General features: G+C 30.3%; 1 protein-coding gene and 1 pseudogene across 2 annotated transcripts in view; one reads left to right on the top strand and one right to left on the bottom strand.

Moving 5' to 3' along the window:
• The window catches only part of loaf (low-density lipoprotein receptor domain containing lost and found), a gene marked incomplete at its 3' end in the record, with an annotated part of 95690 nt that overhangs the window by 34339 nt on the left and 40781 nt on the right, over positions 1 to 20570 (top strand). The window lies entirely within an intron of this gene.
• On the bottom strand, positions 451 to 15998 carry LOC148300956 (maltase 2-like; annotated as a pseudogene). The gene is made up of 9 exons (XR_015838867.1): positions 15627 to 15998; positions 14248 to 14427; positions 13361 to 13524; positions 10943 to 11322; positions 9801 to 9999; positions 4365 to 4573; positions 3255 to 3497; positions 2075 to 2215; positions 451 to 541 (listed from the first exon to the last, which is right to left on the bottom strand). The product of XR_015838867.1 is annotated as a maltase 2-like (transcript).

Genomic DNA, 20570 nt, shown 5'->3' with positions numbered 1-20570 from the left:
CACACTCAAAATATTGTCATTTCTAAACTACTCACAAACATCTATTATTTAAAGGCTAGTAAATATTTTACATTAAATATTAATAGTTTATTATTATATTAATGACTATTTAACAGTCAATATCTTGTCCGCCTCCATAGTGTTATGGTTAACACGCTCGGCTACCATACTGGAGGTCTCGGGTTTGATTTCCAGGGAGGGGAGGGTTTTATTTAAAATCCAATTATCTCTTACCGCAAAGTGAATGCCAAAACAATAAATCACAAGCACTATGTTTATTTAAATAAAGTTATAAATACTGAAAGACGTTGGAATATTTCATAATATTTTATTTGGTTAGGGTACATCCATAAATTTGTCACAAAATAAGAATTAATTAATGATACATCAAGAAAACATTTTATTTTTTGATTATTTAACAAATCAATTCGTATAATTAATAGGATTAACTTATAAAAACGAGTTTCATTGCTTTGCTGGTGCTGTAAGGACAAGAGCTTCACCATTTTGTAATTCAATAGATTTTTTCAAAACTTTATCCCTGAAAAATACAAAAAATAAAATGCATTATTCGTAAAATTAAATTTGTTTTGTTTTAGTATTATCTAATTTTTTTGAAGTTGATAAAATACAAAGAATATTGTTAGTGATAAAATATTTGTTCATTTTTGTTTAAATTATTTTCCCATACGCATAACACTTGATTTATTCCGTACGATATAAAATGTATAAATATTTTTTGGGACCCATTATGATACGTGGTATCAAATTCAGAGTGGACACCGCAATTACAAAAATGCGCTAAAATTGTCAGAAATGAAGAATCAACAAATCATATCTGGCAAGAGTTTAAGAGTTTAGAATTAACGAATTCCAGGATAAGGAGAAAATGCGAGATCGAAGATGTCCTTGAGGTATTATTTTACGAAAATGGCGCTATATAAGTTATCCAAATTTATTATTATTATTATTGTCGCTAGGTGGGGAAGGTAACGAAGAAGATAATGGTATGAGCATGTGAGGAGAACGGAACCATCTAGACTTCCCCACATTGCATTGCACGGTCAACCCCAAGGTAGACGATTTCCGGGTATAGATGGATTGACAGCTGGAAATTGATATCGCAGTAGAATTATCCTTTTTAAAAACAGGCCACAAGCTTGTAGACCAAAAAAACGAAGGAATATTTTATTATAGATACGTTTTATATTTTCAATGTTTACTCTTAGGAAAACGTAGCAAAAGAAGTAAAATCTGAATCAAGACTAAAAAAAAACTTGGGATAGCGGTTCCACTGTAGCACGAAGTCGCTGTTTTGAGCAGCTGCAGATAAAGTATAAATTGTCAAAATGGTTGTCAACCTTCAAAGTGGAGTGGCACAATGAGATAAAAATATTCAAATAAGAAGTTATATTAAAAACCACCCTTTTAAACGATTGCTTAGTCAGAAATGTGTCAAGTTTAAAAAAAAAACTGTAATTAAAATATTTTAAAGTACGTTTCGAACTTAAAAGTATATTTTTTCAATTTTTAATTTAAAGAACAGGAACGTCAAGGAAAAATTGAAAGTAATGTTATGGAAGGAGTTTGTGTAGTCAAATATATTAAGGTAGATGGTAAATGAACGAAAAAAATTACTATTACATAAATTTTGTTTAAAGAACTCTAATAAGATTTAAAAAAAGTGGTTTTAACTAAGTAAATCAGTACTCAATGCAGGTATATGAAGTCATTATGTCCACCTTTTTAGTGTAGTGGTTAGTGCACATAGCAATAGTGCTTTAAATCTTCGGTTTGATTCTCAGGGAGGTCTTCCAAATTATTCTACAAGAAATCTTAATAACACCCCTTTTCATAAGATACTGTGGCTTATACATATACCATTAGGTGGAGAATGATATTATAAGGGTTGGGGGAAGAATGAATAAAATCTGCCATTGTAATTTATCTATGCTCTCGTTAAAAGACAACTCCAGTGAAATCCGATAATTACAGGAAATAAATCAAATAATATTATCGCAAGTTTAAAGTAATGTGTGTATTGAAAGAGAAAGATAATAATGTGAAATATTACCCCGGCTTTCGGTTCGAGAGCACGCTAGCCGTATAGACGTGTAGGCTGTCCGGCAAATTCGTGAATTGCGACAAGTCAGCAATTTCCTTTAGTTCGCCAAAGTTAAATACGACAACGAATGATTCACTGCCTTCCAATGTTCTGAAATCAGACATTGTCACTGAATGGTAAAGGGAAATAAAACTATTATAGAACAAGGTAGAAAATCAATAACTCTGAAAGCGATCACTTATTAATCCAATATATTTATTATCAATATATTAAGATTGAATTTAATGGTTAAAAATTCGACACTGCTACTGGTTTGACAGGACGTCGAATCACCCCTTCAAGATCATAATTAGAAACAAAAATCAACAAAAAAAGCAGATAAGACTGAGGAAAACTTGACATGATTACATATTTCAAACGCTTAAAAGTGGTTAGGTGAGAAGTCGTAATAATCAGCAGGGTGACCATTCATACATCTCTCTATATGAATCTCGTATAATGAAATATAGGAGTGTTGAAGAAGCGGAAGATAGGGTTGTATGACTTTCTTTTCTCTGTACCTAACTCTGCGGTAAAGTGACGTAATGGTTGGCAAGTCAAAAAAAGATCATGCTGTAATCATTTGTATATTATTTCGAAAATATTGAGCCAAAATATAAGAAGTCTTTAGTCAAGATAACGAATTATTTGTTTGAAATTTTATATCTTGAAGTAAGCGCTTTTTATCTATCATAATTATATGAATAAAATAATGTTTCTTCTTGTAAAAACCATTCCTCAATACGAACCCTAAAACAATTCACCGTCGCTTTCTTTCTTAGCAAGTAATCAGTCATCCAGTCAAAAATGTCAACATTCACAGTTTTTTTTATTATTAATTTTACTAGAAAAATGTTTTCTTCATATACTTGTAGTATTTCTCGTTTTCTCATTTTAATAAGTTTTTTTACAATGAAAAAAAAATAATAACACGCAAAATTTCTATTTCAAAAGCTTGTCTACAGGAAGGATAGTACGGTCAAGTAGAGTAGATGTAAACAGTAAGTCACAAAACCCCAAACCAATAAAAAATATGTAATTTTTAAATTCATTTGAAGGGAATCAGTTCCTTAGTTGAGCGCCTATGCAACTAGGCCATGGAAATTGCTGAGACAAGAACGAGACTTTGAAACTTATAAAAGATTCTTACCGTAAAATTACAAAGACATTATCCGACAAAGGTTTAATGTCCCAATCTCCTTTCTGAATCGTCTTATGTTTCCTGGCTTCGGTAAGGGACTGATAAACCTTGAAGTGGCTCCTCTCCGCACTCATCTGGTTCTTCAAGTTTAAGGTTTTGTAATTTTGACCAACTGGCAGCCACGTCTTAGTAGCATTGGAGAATCCAGCGTTGGTGGAATTGTCCCACTGATATGGGGTTCTCTCCGGATCTCTGAGTGAAAAAAAAAGCACAATAAGTTTTCTTCGAGTATATCTTAAGCTATTGATATTCGTCAATAATACTCCACTCTAATAGGGAGGGAATATTTTCTATTCATCATTATTCAGTTATTTGTTTACTGTCTAAGCGGCCAGACTATGGAATAAATTACATCTTCATGTAAAAATGCATCATCTCTGACGATTTTCAACAAACGGCTGAAAAATTATTACCTATCTTCAGAACCCTAACTGTCTTAACATACCATCAAGCATATCATCTTACATCATAACATACTTCTTTGATTCCTCTACCTTTTCTCAACTCATTACCCGATCTTACATCGTTTACCTCCCTTGTTTTCATCAATTTACAGTTTTTCATTCATTCATTAATTCATACTGCGATTAATTTTAATACAGTTTTTATTTCGTTTTTACTTAAACATATATCTGCCCTCTAATTATAGACGGCTGTATGTAATTAAAAAACTACTCACCAAAATTTTGGTATACCTGTGTCTTGACGTACTCGTCTCTTCGCTAGGACAATTACTTATAACGTGTATGAATAGTGCTATGGTAGAGACGTATGCTGTAGTAAAATTAGCTTAAAACCACTCACCGAGATTTTTTTCGTCTCCCTAAACCCTTATCCGCACCCGATGGTACATAGGGCACTGCATTATATAAACGCAGTGTTAACCCGAGGACCAACATGCACTAAGGATTGCAGGTCAAACATGCACTAAGGGCCAAGGTCTGACATGCTCTAGGGATGTTAGTCAAAGTACGTCGTGTTTATATAGGTTGAAAGGAACGGGTGGGGTTTGAATTGAGTATTGACAGGCCTCAAATAAATGTGTTTAAAAAACATTACCTGGAATATTTCTGATAATCATCCTTCCCAGCCGAGCAGCCCGATACATCCACCGTATCCTCGTAGCTGACGTACCCGTCCTCCATCCCTAGCTCGTCTCCTTGGTACGTGATGGCCACCCCCGGCAGCAGGAGATCCATCATGTTTAGGCCGTCCACGTACTGGGGGCCGAAGCGTGTGGCCATTCGGCTGTTGTCGTGGTTGCCGAACTAAAAAATAATTAGCGCACCTGTAGTCGACATCTGTACGCGGTGGGCAGAAAACGATCAGAGGGGACAGTACTCGCTGGACGATGACTATTTTCCCGAAAAATTGACTTACTAACTTTGAAAGCTCCCCCTACATTCTCAGGTCCGGTATAGAAACGGTATAAAATCTTGCTTGAGAAAATAAACGCCACACTACTCCACACTATCTTTACAAACATTATTTCCCTCTTGCAATTATTGCATCTCTCACACATACCAGCCGATTACTTCAACTCTTGACCTGACCTCAAGTATTTGATATACCCGATGCATGCAGTAATATGTTTTCCTTAGTCTTCCTCTGCTACTTTTTCCTAGTACATTCATTTCATAAATCGCTTACTCCTTTTAACAACATCATGAGTTTTCAGGAGATCGTTTTTAAAGTTTAAGAATAAAATAAAATGTATTAAAAATAAATATTAAGACACTCATTTAACTTTTTACAGTGCAACAAATCATTTTAGGTAAAACCTGAATCTTTTTTCTCCATGTGAAAAATATTAGGTATATTTAAAAAAATAATTAAAGTTTACATTTTATACAAAATGCAAGAACAATACTTTCTGCCCTGTAGCGGGTAAATTTTAAGTACAAAATATGCCGCTTTTGCTGGGAAAAAGTACATTTTTTGGGCATTCCGAAAATATGCATAACTAAAAATTGTCAATTTTCGATATATGACGTTTTTTAAAGGAGTGAGCTTGCCAATCCTGAGCTTTGTGAATAAGTCGAGATTGACATTAAATCATATAATACAAGAAAAAATATTAAATATTGTAAAAATATACAAGATATAATCCACATTACATATTTATAAATATTTTTTTAGACATCTTAACGGAGAATTTTATGAGAGGGGAATATAAGAGTTTTACTATTTGACCTGTGATTGTCTAATTAAAGTAATCGCTCTATAAACTCGTAAATTAAGTATATACTTAAATGTTTCAAAAATAATATTTTCGTTTTGTGACAGGTCGGATGGTAAATATCAATCAGTGTATGAAGTGAGTCACTTAAACCAGAAAATTATAAGTGATTAACTTCCATTTTCCCTACTCAAAGGCATATTTATCATATTTGAGATACCTAGATATAATTTTTTTTTATCTACATGTAGATCTAAGAGAAAGAAAATAATATCGTTTAAATATGAGGGAATTCATTTACAGATTAGACGTTTAATTTGCAGAACTCAATTTTAATACATATATTAAAGGTTAAAATCAAACGCTGATTTTTTGAGTCTACTAAATTGTATTTTATTATAAAAAATAAACAAAAAATTAATTTTGTGACAATTGTTTCGCCTTGTTATGGTATTTTAAAACGAATGCATTATTCAACATTCCTTTGAAAATGCCATAACAAGGTGAAACAATTCTCACATAATTTATTTTCACGTGTTTTTTAACAAAAGAATGCAATTAAGTATACTCAAATAACCAGTGTTTGATTTTAACATTTGAAATGAAAATAAGGGAATTTCGTTACAGGTATTCTATCTTTCATTCGCCTAGTAAAACTTTGTTCCGTGACAAATTATTTTTATTGATTTTGCATTAGCTTTGTTAAAAGCGAGACATGATTACATTAAAGTATATATTATATGCATTCTTCTTCTTTTATCCTTTATCCGCACAATTATGTATAGAGGATTGTATTGCATCTAGACAATGTTATATGAATCATAGATACATTAATGTAAGGTGATCAGATCAGCGCTTCAAGTGCTAATCCAGGATAATATTATAAATATTACCACTCGAGAAAAAATATTAATATACTTACATGTTAATATTGTGACAACCCTGGGAAACAAAACCAGAACCTGTTACAATGTAGCCAAAGGCACTATCCATTACACTACGGAGACTCTTACTTTTTCATTCACCGTTTTAAATAGTACATACATACATGTATGGTATACACGTATATATTTTGTTTGTGCCCAAATTTTTGTTAAAAAATTCTGGATTCTTCATTTAAGAACCATTTATATCTTCTTTTATTGATATCATAAATTTCAGAATCATCCATTAAGGTTTCAGCCAACAAAAAAGCTTACTTAATTCAACCATATATGTTGCCAACGTAGTAGCACGCGCAATATGTTTTCAATTGAAATAAAAATATAACTTCCAAAATTTGAGATGAGCGGTTGTCAATCACGGGTAGAATAATAAATATTGCACGCGTTTAAAATCACTTAAACCAGTCTATGACAGATAGTAGGCCCTGTGAATGCTCAGACCTCCATATCAACTTTGTAAATGCCCAAACCTTCAAGTTTTTTTATAGATATCAATAAAAAAATCACGATGAACTAGCATATTTACGATTTTTATAATATCATTTCATCCATCATTTTTTTCGATATTTTATAGGAAAAATTAAACATCTTTTTATTTTGAAATGCGTCAATTAGGAAAACTCTACAGTTTGTAGATATACGTTTTGCTATATAATTTGTTAGCGAAAAAAATATAGGAAATCTGGTATTGGAAGAGTAGAAATAAAATGATTATTTTTATTCGATCGAATAGTTTTTACCCATTCATCCAAACCAACAAGAATGACGTGGAATTGTTGCGTGAAAAGCGGACTTCAAATCTAACGATTCTAAAAATACACGCAATGAAAAAACCTTTACGCGAAATACATACATAATATTGATGTATTTTGTAGCGTTTTACGTAAAGTTTTTCCAGTTTATCTTATCAGGCATTTCAGCAATAAATAATCATCAATTATTTTTATTTAATCGTTATGTTTTATTAAAAAAACATCTTTTTAATTTAAACTATCGTTTTTAGGACCATAACATGCACCTTTTTTGAAAAGAAATATCGAATATAGAGGACTCATTTTTTCTTACCTTTAAACTTACTAGAAGAACAATGCATTACTTTATGCAGCCAAACGGTGCATAGGGCACTGCATTGCATCGACGCAGTGCTAAATAGATCGCCTAATTACTTGAAAGCAATATGATTAGTCCTGCGCTTCAAGTACTAGTCTAGGTTGATATTGCAGTGAAATATCACTTATATTAACCCCCTAGGAATCGAACCCGAGATATCCTGCATATTTATGCTCTAACCACTACACTACGAGGTGGATCGTCAGAATAATACCAGCAATAGTCTGAAAATGCAAAAAAATATCGAAGATAAAATACTTTCTTATTTGTCCAGTGAATTCGATGTCTTTACAGATGAAAAAATATATAAAGTAAAAAAAAGTACCTAGTGGATTGTTCTCAGTATACAAAAGAAAATCAAAAATGAATTAAAAATACAGCAATTCAGAAATTTAATTAAGGTTTATTGAAATCAAATTCGAATTTACTCTTCTTGATTTCCTGTCCAATTTTATTAAAATAATTGTTTCGAAAGTGCTTAAACATTTAATGCAAAATAAATTGTTCAATAAATTATGACAACAGGGATGGAAGAATATCCGAAATGATATTAAAATTTAATAAACGAAATACGGAGAAGTTCTTTAACGAGTTGCGAATTCAAGAAATTTCGTCGAAAATGTTTCAAATGAAATACCCAATTGCCTTCATAAAGGTGAAAATACTCCGTTTTAATGATAAAGGTTCCTTTCAAATCGAAAAGCGTATTGTGAACTCAATTTTAATACATTATGTGTGTAAGTTTCATCCCTTCTCAAAATGAAATATATTTTTACTCCTTAGAAAACTTTTCAAACAATATACGTTATGTAAACCAACGTACTTGTACATATATGTTAATACATGTGTATTTTGTGATTACAATAAATCTGTAAGTGTGTTTTTTGGATTTTAATTATGAGTACAAAATTCAATTTTAATTTATTTTTTAAAACTTCATGTACAGAAAAAAATAATACATAGGCGAGCTTATCCTCGTATTTTGACACACACATTTTATTTTTAAATTGAGTTCGTTAAATTTTGTGAATTATTTGTAGATTTAAACCTATTTACCCATTCCAAGACAGAACTCAAGTCATATTTATATTTTTTTATTTTTTGATTTGGCGTTTAATTTGTAGAACTCCATTTTATTTTATGTACTAATTTTTAAATCAAACACAATTTTTTAAAGTCTACTAAGTTGCATTTTATTTAAAAAAAAAACACATAAAAATTGATATTGTGGCAATTGTTTCGCCTAGTTAGGCATTTTCAAACGAATGTTTATTTTCAAACGATTGAATGATTGTGCACGTTTGAAAATGCCATAACTAGGCGAAACAACTGTCGCAATATTCATTTTTTTGTATTTTTATATAAAATACATCTTAGTAGACTCAAAAATCTGTATTTGATTGAAAAATTAATACATAAATCAAATTTATATCCCATAAATATAACTCTTCCGCTTGTATAATGTAATAGTTAAAATATTTTGCTAGTATGCTTAAGGTCCTTGTTCCGAATTCTTGGAGATTCAAAATAAATAAAAGTGTTATTTTTTTCAACCTAATATTTATTTACTATTGCACTGGAGCTTTGCATTATTTAATTGTTTTTTATTACTTAGAGCTTAGGACTGACTTTGCCTTTATATAATTACCTATAAACCCAAAAATATATCAATTTAGTAGTAAACAAATGTAGGGTTACCAGTATAAATCGTGGCGGGAAAACCGTAATTTCTTCTCATCACTAGAGATAGAACAATAAATAAATTCAATTAAAAAAAAGAGTAAATAATACACTTTCCACCAAATTTGAACTCTCACCAGACAATATCTCTACCGCTAGTTACCATTCACATTAATGATGATATTACTAAGAGTAAATATCACCCAGTTGGGAGTCTCACCAGCCGTCATGTACGTAAGGCACCTGAGAGCCGTGTAGACTATATCTCTATCATTCGAGTTACCATTCACATAAGTAATGACATATTTAAGATTAAATAAGACACTAACCACCTAATTGGGAGTCTCACCAGCCGGCATGTTAGCCACCTGTGAGCCATGTAGACCATATCTCTACCACTAGAGTTACTATTCACATTATTGATGATATTTTGATGATATTTTTAAGAGTAAATCATACACTTACAACCCAATGGAAGTCTCACCAGCTGGCATTTGTAGACCATATCTCTACCACTAGAGTTACCATTCACACTATTAAAGATATTTTGATGATATTTTTAAGAGTAAATCATACACTTACCACCCAATTGGGAGTCTCACCAGCCGGCATGTACGTTAGCCACCTGAGAGCCGTGTAGACCATATCTCTACCACTAGAGTTACCATTCACATTGGTGATGAAGTCGAAGTTAAAAGGAACGTTGCTACCATTGCGTGAACTCGTTCCATAATACTTCATCGTCCTTGAGATGTTGGCGTATGCTTCCGTCAACATTACCCTGAATAAAAATAATACAACCATATGAATTTCACCGCTATTTCCTCCCTACGAATGTTGACCAATTCGTGTTATATAACAGCTATTATTAATTGTTATATAATATGAGAACGTAATTTAAGCTGATTTATTTGTTTTTCGCTGAAGATCAAGATTTACATTTTGAATAATTTTATGAGATTTTATTGTGATGTATTCATAATTCCGTAGAAGAGAAAATAAAAAACCTTTCATAATTCTAAAAACAGTGATTCTTATTCGGTTTACCTATGGTAAGGTAAAAAACATTTGATTACCACGCATGAAACCGATTTGATATGTACATATTGCATTATTATTCGAAAAAATAAATATTTTTAGACTTATTGTAGGTTTGTTTGTGTTTATTTTACTAAACACGTTATTCATCGAAGGCTTGTTTCCATTTAACAAAATCTGTGTACATAAAAAAAATCGCAAGACCTATATATTCTCCGTTCAGCGTTAAAAATTATACATATTCGATTAGGAGGATGTATAAGATATAAACACTACTTAAAATAAATCTTTATAAAGAATAACCAAAAGTTAATTTATTCAAAATCTTCAATCTGCTCAAGTTATTCAAGATTGCTTTAAAATATCGACGCAAAATTACTTTCAAATAGCCATGTGTTTCAATAAAATCACCATTTACCCTTGACAGGTAATGATGTGTTTTTTTAATAGTCTTTTTTAGATACAATGGCAGCGTCATTTGTTGAATATTTCAGCAATAAACGCAATACTTTTAATTAATAATGGCGGACAGTGCTTTTTAACAACTGTTAAAATATTGTATACCCCTGAAGGAAAACGGCGTGATGGTTAGTTAGTTAGTTAATTATTTTTATTTTATATGAAATATCAAGTTTCAAATCAAGTTGAGATACGTATAATATATATTTTTAAAAACTTTTATTAACCTTGTAACTCCATCTTTTTTAGAGTAATCATCCAAGAACGACCTCCATTCGAATACGACATCATACGTCTCATCTAAATCTTTATTATTATAGGGCAAAGTATATCCTAGATCCCCAGGTTTTAGTCCTGGAACTCCGCTCAAAGGGTTGTCAGGGTAGCCTCCGTCCCTCAGTTTCTGGGCTTCTAGAAGGTACGGAAGGGCGTCGACTCTGAATCCATCAACTCCCTTATCAAGATAGAACTTCAATATGCTCTTTAATTCCGTCATGACATCTGGATTTCTGAAGTTGAAATCAATTTGAGAGACAGAAAACTGATGCAAGTAGAACTGACCCCTTTCCTCGTTCCATTCCCAAGCACTTCCTTGAAATTGACTTTCCTATAAAAACATACAAATAATAAATCAAAATTATATGTGTGTATATACAAACACAAAGCCGGATTGCAAAGACATATTAATGTGGCGTTCTGTTTGCCTACAAAATAGTGACGTGGTTGGGTAGTATGTATGTTCCGGATAGTTACCTAAGACAGCGTCGGCATAGATTGTTTCACATTCCTATACACAGGACCAACCTGCCGATGGTTATGCCTGTAGGAAGAGCTACTGCTATGTTGAACAATATCTCATTGGATATTGATCTGTTCCATGAGTCTGAAAGAGTTTTCCGAAGCGGGATTCTTCTACACCTGACGCAATAGTTCTTGCATATTTTAGATTTTTGTATGTACTTAATGTATACGCTTTAAATGTATTGCTTTGTAATGTATATGTTAATTGAAAATAAATAAATTGAAATTGAAATTGAAAAAAAAATAGTAGCTCGTCGGCGAATTTGGCGTGGTGAGTTTGATTCCTGCAAAGTGCAAAATGAATTTGTGAAAGATTTATATTCAATTGGTCTGGGTAATTCATGTATTTTTCAAAATTACCTTCTCTATCCTTACTATCCTACCTGCAGACAAGCCTTTAAAAAAGAGGGTTTGCGGGTTATTCCATTTTATAAGAAAACAGACATCTTTGTTGGATTGAGAAAGCTTTTTATTGTATTTAGAGGAGATCCTTTTATTTGGATGTATGTAACTCATATGTACTGTAATATATAATGATATACATATCTAGAAGTTCCAAAAATTGATTAGTGTGGTTGTCAATCATGGGTGGAATGGTGAATATTGCACGCATGTAAATTGACTACTTAACCAGCCTATGACAGGTTAGAAGATCTGTCAATACCCTGACTTCCATATGCTTCTTCATTTATGTTAAGATTTTTTTTAAATTCGTTTAATGATCATAAAAGCACAAAAAAGTTTCAGCTTCTTGCTACATTAACAAGTCAAAAACGTTTTTAAAATAGTTGAATAAAAATGCTTTTAATCCAGCAAAATTAATCCAATTTTCTCTATCGCGGCTTTAAAAGCACTTCAATATAACCGTTTTATGGAAATATACTGAAACATTTTAAATTTCAACCCTTCATAGCAATTTCTTGACCGAAGGGCCTCATTGAATATTAAGGTATGAGTTTGGTCGCCTGATGAAATTCGACGTTTTGGTAGACTACTTTTTTCGACCTTAAAAAGTTCCCTTGTGATTAATATTTTTCAAAAGAGTAACGGGTCATAATTTTCATGGTCCTACGTTGTAGAGAAAATTATTTTAAATTCCAAATGAAAACTCGGATTATTCACGAACAAGTAGGCATTATGAAGCTATACCATATATTATCATATATATATATATATATATATATATATATATATATATATATATATATATATATATATATATATGCATATACCATATATTATACCTATATTATCATACATCGTTTTGCTACACATTCGTCTGAGTGATCGAATTCCGACAACATTCAATTTACTTTCATCCCTATTTTGCAAACTCAGTGATTAAAATTTCAAATCCTTTCACTAGTTTGTATCAAATGTGTATTAGGTTAATAATCCTTCGTAGAATCTCTTTTCAAAATATCATCCCCAAAGGGAATGGAATACTTTTTTAATAGATATTGAATACACATTGCTTTTTACTATATGCGAACGAATATTGTGACTATAAAATAAGGTTAAAAGATAGGTGAACGTGATTTAACGTGATAACATTTTAAAACCTGTCATTTTTTTATATTACAATGAAATAAGAAAAAACATGTTTTCAAGGTAGCACTTTATTAAAATTTGGTTAATGGTAATTTCATTTTGTATTCAAAATGTTTATATTTCAATTGTATTTTTAATGTTTTTGATTGAATAAAATTATCTATGAAAACACAATGATTAAATTTTTCTTAACAAAATCTCTACTAGTTCTATCAATTATGATGATTGCATTGAATATTTTGGCGTTGTATTGAATATTTACTACATGAATAGTTAATGTATAGAATATTTACCCAATTGCTAGGAGGTAACCTTGTTGTGTTGTCAGCAGGATCGATCAGTCCATCGTCCCAAATAAAAAAGTCTTCATACCCCTTAGTTCTGTTTACGGAGAGTTTGAAGTAATCAGATTCATTACTTGCATGATTTGGTACAAAATCCAGAACCACTTTTAAGCCTGAAATAATAACAAAAAAAACTTTAATATTCTTATAACGGTCTCTTACTAATACATATTTTTCCAATAGTCAACATTTATTCAATCTTAAATTCTTCATTCGTCACAAACGCATATTTTGCATCCTTTCAAAAAGATACATGTTTTTAATGAAATAAACTAGAAGTTTTAATCTAATAATAAATTAAACTAGAAGTGTTTTATAAATAATCGTACTTTTAACTATAAGGATGATACAATATTTTAAAAGTAGATTATTTTAATATTTATTTGTTTATTTATTTACGGCATTGCTGTCTTTTACAAAAAATAATGAAGAATATGTTTTTAACAAATGTAGGAATTAATACAAATAATATATACAAATATATAAAAATATTCCATAGAGAGTAATAATAAAAATAAAAATGTTAAAAAAACTTGATAAGAAAAATATTGGGTACAAATTAGGGAAGAATAATCACAATGCCATTCATAGCAAGAGATAAAAAGAGTACTCTATTTGATTTAAAGACATTAATTAATATACTAACAATATCAACCATTAAAATATCATATTATATTAATATAATGTTCTCATTTACAAAAGAATGATGAATAAATTGTATCTTTTTCAGCTTTGATGGAGCAGTACTATATAAAATATTAATCTTAGTTGAATTCATTCTTCAATTCTTATTTTCTACAGATCTAGATACATTTTGACAATTTTAGTGATCGTACCTCTTTCGTGAGCTTTTTCTACGAGTTCCTCAAAGTCTTCCATAGTTCCATAAATCTCTGCAATAGCTCTAAAGTCACTGATGTCGTATCCGAAATCCACCATTGGAGATTTGTAAATTGGGGACAGCCATATTGCTCCAATTCCCGCATTCACAAAGTGATCCAAATTGCTTGTTATGCCTAGATATATTTTTAATTCGGTTAATTAAGTACCTTTTAATTGAATGTAAAATAAAATATTATATTATTTTTTGACATCTCATCAAAGATGAAGAAGAATATGGAAGTCTGGGCATTTACGGGAATGACGACCGTCATAGGCTGGTTTAAGTGATCACTTTACACACGTGTAACATTCACCAATTCTACCCATTATTGACAACCACACTATTTAAATTCTTGGAAGCTCTATAAATATGAACCAATTTAGAAACCTTGTTCTTGAATCACTAGAACTTCTCTAGAAAATTATCACTTTAACCAGCCTATGACGGTCGTCAGCCCCGTAAATTCCCAGACTTCCATGTTCTTCTTCATCTTTGATGAGATGTCAAAAAATAATATGAAAATAACTCCTTTAATTGGAGATAATCCAGATTTTGTGAACAAGTATTTGGATACACTCAAAATGTTGTAAAATATCATAGTTAACGGATTCATCAAACATAACAGTTTTGAAGAATCATGCAATTTTTGTCAACAATTTATTTTGATTTTTTAAAATTCAGTTGATATTATGATCGTCTGTTAGGGGAATTCATAATGTAGCCAAGAGAGTGAGTATTGTTTTCAACGATATCTGTATTTTTGCTCGAAAAATACAATTAATTAAAATAAATGCAGATTTGTTCATGACTAAAATTCAATTTTTAATATTTGTACTGTACTGATTCTAGAACAAAATATTGATTTGCTTTTATGTTTTTTTTTATCTTATTTTTACATTAAAAATAATCTTCATTTATTAATTCGGCAGTCATTTTGTGGTAATATCTAGCATTTTTACTCAGTAAATACCACTATTTCTTACCATATATTACTAAACGTGTTTCAATGCAATTAACATCATTATCAACTAACGTATATACGGTTATATATTTTAAGAAATATTGGAATTCACCGAGTAAATTTTAATACTAAATAAAGCGTTTATCAAAATTTTGACACATAGCTTTTCCTGTGTATAATTTAATAAAAACGTTTCAACACATAATATCAATTTACAAAACTAACGTTTGTTTTGATCCATGTAATTCTTATTAAAAATTTAAACGAATATTTTTTAATAATAATTTTTGAAAAAAGACTTAAGAGAACCATTTAAAAAATATTATGAATTTGTTTTTTCACACTTAAATTTAAATTTTATCTTGACATACCTTTCAAGTCTCCTACTCCATCTCCGTTACTATCTTTAAAAGATCTTGGATAAATCTGATAGAAAACAGAAGTTTGCCACCAATCTACTTCAGAATCAGCTGCAGAAACCAAAATAATTGCACATAAAAGAACTAAATAAGACACCAACTTTTTCTTCATTTTTAAATCAGCAGTTAAAAATATATAATTTAATCAAGTAAATTATGTAATTTAAATGTCGTTAAGTCGTTATGTTATTTTAGCTAGTGATTAGAAATTAAACTGGGAATAGACCAGCTTTACCGACTTATATATACTCGTGCAGTCTTCCGACTAACGATTTGTGTATTTTCTATCAAACACTATCTTCTATCTATTTGTCTTCGGAAATTATGTTGACGCAATAATGAATATACTGTAGTTTACTATACAATATATTATTAAAAGAATTAAACGCGCAATTGTATTATTATTCTATGACATATTGTTGAACTGTGTTCATTGTCTGAAGGTAATATAGAACTGGTATTCTTCTAACAATTGTGATGGCTTTATATGTACAAAAAATTTAATGGATTCATTTTAATCATGACTGCAATCTTTAAGTAATTATTTTGCCACCGCGTCTTATAAATATACATATGTTTATTGCAAATTTGATATCGCTAAGAAGTAGAGAAGATAATGACTATGAAATTACTGTCGGTCATGGTTACTTAGTCGACAACAATTTGCCACTAAGAATACTTAAGAAACCGTCTCATGCGTATATAATATTATAATACCTTTACATATTATGTGAAAATGACGTAGTTCTTCAGGAACAACGTTAAACACAGATTTTTACATTGTGAACCTCGGTAGAGATTAATATTAATAAATAAGAGGTGGAACACAAAAACAAACTATTATAATAAGGCTTTATGTAATTCAATTGTTGACTTTATGTTCTAGGCATGATGTAAAATACGAGAAAATTAATATTTTTTCTTCATCTTTTGTGATTTTTGGGGAAAAATAGTCTAACATCAGATTTTCAGGATTCCACCATTGACGCTTTAGAAACTATCTTTAATTATTCCTATTTTCAACTTTAAGGCTAAAAATGATAATAACAAAACCAAAAGTATATTAAATTCAATACAAACATCATATTAAAACTATAAAAAAAGCTTTTTAATATGTTTCAACCTGAATAGGAAAACCAAAATTTTATTTTTGTGTGATTTATTACACACTTCAGTTATGTAGCTTAAAATTATGTTTGATATCATCACATTTCATGAATATTGTTTAAATTCATATCCGATGTCACCGCATTTTAGTTATGTTGCTTAAATTTTTGTTCGAAACAACCACATTTTTTTATGTTACTTAAATTCATGTTCTACATATGTCACAACTCAAAATTTTCGATTTTTAATTTATGACGTTCTTGAATGGAGTGAGGGATATATCAAATTACCTGGTATGGCGGAGAATTCTAAGTAGGTACGTACCTATCTATTTTGCGGCATCAGCTCGTTGAACTTCGTACTATATGGCTAAATCGATTCCACCATTTTTTGTAATTTTCCCATTGTGTTTCGTTATATTGACGGCAGGGGAGGTTAGTGGGACTGTCTGTGAGGAGGGATTTGGGGTGGAAGTAAAGCGAAACCTTCCTAGATGGTAACACTTTTGGAACGATTAATCACAAATAAGGTTGCCATTCCCTCGAAAATAAGGGAGGAATTTGAGACGGAAAATCATTATTCCCTTACAAAATTCAACCGTTTTTTGTTTCATGTTGTGAACCACAAAAATTTTAGAGCAATAAAAAACATGTTTTTTTAAAATACTCTAAGGACTTTACCTTAAAATAATTTATAAATAATCCTATCGTTAAAAATGTGAATAAAAAGAAAAATTTTGATTTATTATTTTATCAATGGTGTATTATTTTTCTTTCCTCATTTGATGCATGTGAATAAAATGTATAGTTAATGAAATATATTATATTTTAATATATGAAAATAGATAAAATCATTAAAGTGAAAAAAATCTAAATACAAAAAAAATTCTTTCGTTTGTTGTTTAGAGGAATGATTCCTGTTGGAAAAAAGGTTTTTATTTACAAAAATATTGAAAAATTTTTTTAGATTGTTTTTTACTTTTATGAATTAGAGAAAATTACCTTTAAATACGCACGTGTTTTTACATAACTTTTGCGTGGCTTTTAAGTGCTTATGAAAAGATTTATGTTTTTTGAAAATAGTTTTTTGACCGCAATGGCAGTACCATCTGTTAAACGTTACAGAATTGCAGTCAATGCTAATCATTGCTTATGGTTACATTTTTGGGAGGTTGTCCTGTCGGTGTGGGTGGTTTCCTAATAGAGTTACTATCTTTCCGTCCTCTGTCACCCTGGTTATCAAAACATGCTGGTGGATTGTTCACATTAGTTGGTATTAACTTACATGTCCCGCTGACAGTAATAGGAACTTTGAATTTTTTTTTTTTTTATCTTTGATCGCGAAAACTTTGCATGATTGACTTAATACCGTCATAAGATTAAAAACAGAAGAAAATAAAAGTTTTTTTCAATGGAAGAGTCCGAGTGGAAACCAAGAGTTTTTATACTGAACTTACGAATGTGTCAGGTGCTTTTTTGTTATTGTTTTTATTATATTTTTGTTCCTTCTAACTAAAAAAAATAGAGTGCAATTACTACTAATAATGTGAATTCTAAAATTTTAAAAATGAATATCAGTTTTTATGACAGTAAAAAATCTCTAGGTTTAAGCGGGTCAAAATCTCAGAATGTAATCAGATTTCCAATTATACCGTGTGTAATGTCCATCTTATCTCAGAGTGACAATAAACTTCTAAACCCGAGCCGATGTCCTTTATTTTTTTCCTTCGAAAGGACATTCTACACACTCATCACGTAGAAAATAGGTTCATGTGATGTATAAGTGCCGGTAGCCCCGTTCTCGCTAGGAAAAAAAGTATTCCTATTACAAGTCCTTCCACGTTCTTCTCAGCTCCAACATCACTAATAGACATCATCAGGTTTCTGCCTACTTCCCTCTTGGTTTTTATTTCCAAGGGAGAATGACTCGCTTTTACCTACGAACGAGAAATATGGCTTAAAAAGCATTTCTGAAAGGGTTTTAACGATAATTCAGCTATCAAAATACCCATAAAAAACTTTAAGGAAATAATTTGGAGGGGTAGTCATTATGTTACGGGGTAAAGGGTGCCTATTTGAAGTACCGTAAAATAATATTTTTCTATGAAAATCTTAGATTTATTGAATTATTTCATTTCGTGTGACCTAACATACATATGCCGTTCATTAGCATTTTTTTTTTTCTTTTTTCATTTTTGTAGAACTAACTTACAAATCATCACACCTCTTCTCCGAAGGGGTAGGCAGAGATAAAACGCCACCCGACTGCATTTTATCTTCTAATTTTTGCATTTTTCGCCGTTTCCACATTCATGCAAGAAAGTAATACATAGCCGCTGACTATTTCGAATCTTGACCTGACCGTTTCAAATATTTAACTTACTTGATCATGCCAAGCTTTCATCGGTGTTCCTCTGCTCCCATTTATTTATTTTACCGTTTTTTCCTTAATTAATCGTTCCACATGTCCAAACTATTTCAACACACTTTTCTGAATTCTTTCCGATTTCCCTATTGGGTGCTGATGAAGGTTAGAAAATAAAATAAATCGAAAAATAAAACAAACGTTTTCAAACAATTTTAAATCTGTAAAATAATTCATAATAAATATGAGCTTATATATATTTTTAAGGTTTCAGCTTTGTTTCATCACAAAAATATCAACAGATGGCGCTAGAAACTCAAAAGTTTTTTCTTCGTTACATCTATACTTCATTGAAAAATGATGTACATGTCCATAACACATATCATGTAAAGTCACAAGCTAATGTTTGGTTTTGATATAAATAATAAAATAATACTAAAAACTTATTTTTATTTTAAAAAAATACGCGCTTGCTTTTGATAGAGCAAAACCTCAAAACCTTTTCATTTTAAAATAAAATGATATTTTATTTAATTTTGTTTAATAGCTGTCACTTAATTATCGCTGCTAAAATATAACGATTTTATTAAAAATGACAAAGCTCTCATAATTTAAGCTTTTAATAAAAAAACGCCTTTTTTATGAAAGGTTTTAACATAATTTGTATGGAGATATACCTTTTACTTTATGGCAGTCCTTTCGGGGGTGAAATAGAAAAAGCTTTCGAGCACGATCAATATGTTTTTCTTGGTAAAGAGAAGATCAAGGACGAAAATGTACCCGGAAAATGTTCTCAGGTGATTTTCTCGTGTGACCCTTCGATGTGTATTCAACTAAAGCCTTGAAAAGGTTTTGCAATAATACGGGACCTTTTTCAATATTCAAATTATATTTATCACAATGAAGACCTCTTTTGTGTCCCGTAGATAAATCTATTGACGAAAAATGATTTCTTGACTTCAATATATAAATTTATCTACAACATTTTGAGTGTGTCCAAATACTTGTTCACAAAATCTGGATTATCTCCAATTACAGGAGTTATTTTAGGAGAACTAAATACACTAAGTGTTTCACTGCGAAGGTAGACAACAATATTTAAGATTCATATATTTAAATGTATTCTTGTTTATTGTAATATTTTTCAATTATTTTGTGTTAGGTTGTTTTTTCTTTTCATTGTATAATATTTAAAAAAAATATGCCATATGAATCTTATAGGCTTGCATCCTTCACTCTAAAATTATGTATGAATAAATATCATTATATTATATCTCAAATGGAGTTATATGGATACTTAAACAAATAATTAAAATAGATTTATTTTCTATTAAAATTAAGGTCAACAAATGAAAATGAAATGCAAGTGTTAAAAAATTACAAATTTAGAGAGATTTTTATAAAATGCGTTATAGAAATATAATA

Source organism: Brachycentrus maculatus, unplaced genomic scaffold (genome assembly GCF_059751285.1).
Source record: "Brachycentrus maculatus isolate JH-2025_06_01 unplaced genomic scaffold, ASM5975128v1 h1tg000626l, whole genome shotgun sequence".
Classification (NCBI taxonomy): Eukaryota; Metazoa; Arthropoda; class Insecta; order Trichoptera; family Brachycentridae; genus Brachycentrus; species Brachycentrus maculatus.
The sequence above is the reverse complement of the archived record's forward strand: the minus strand, read 5'-3'. Positions and strand labels throughout refer to the sequence as shown.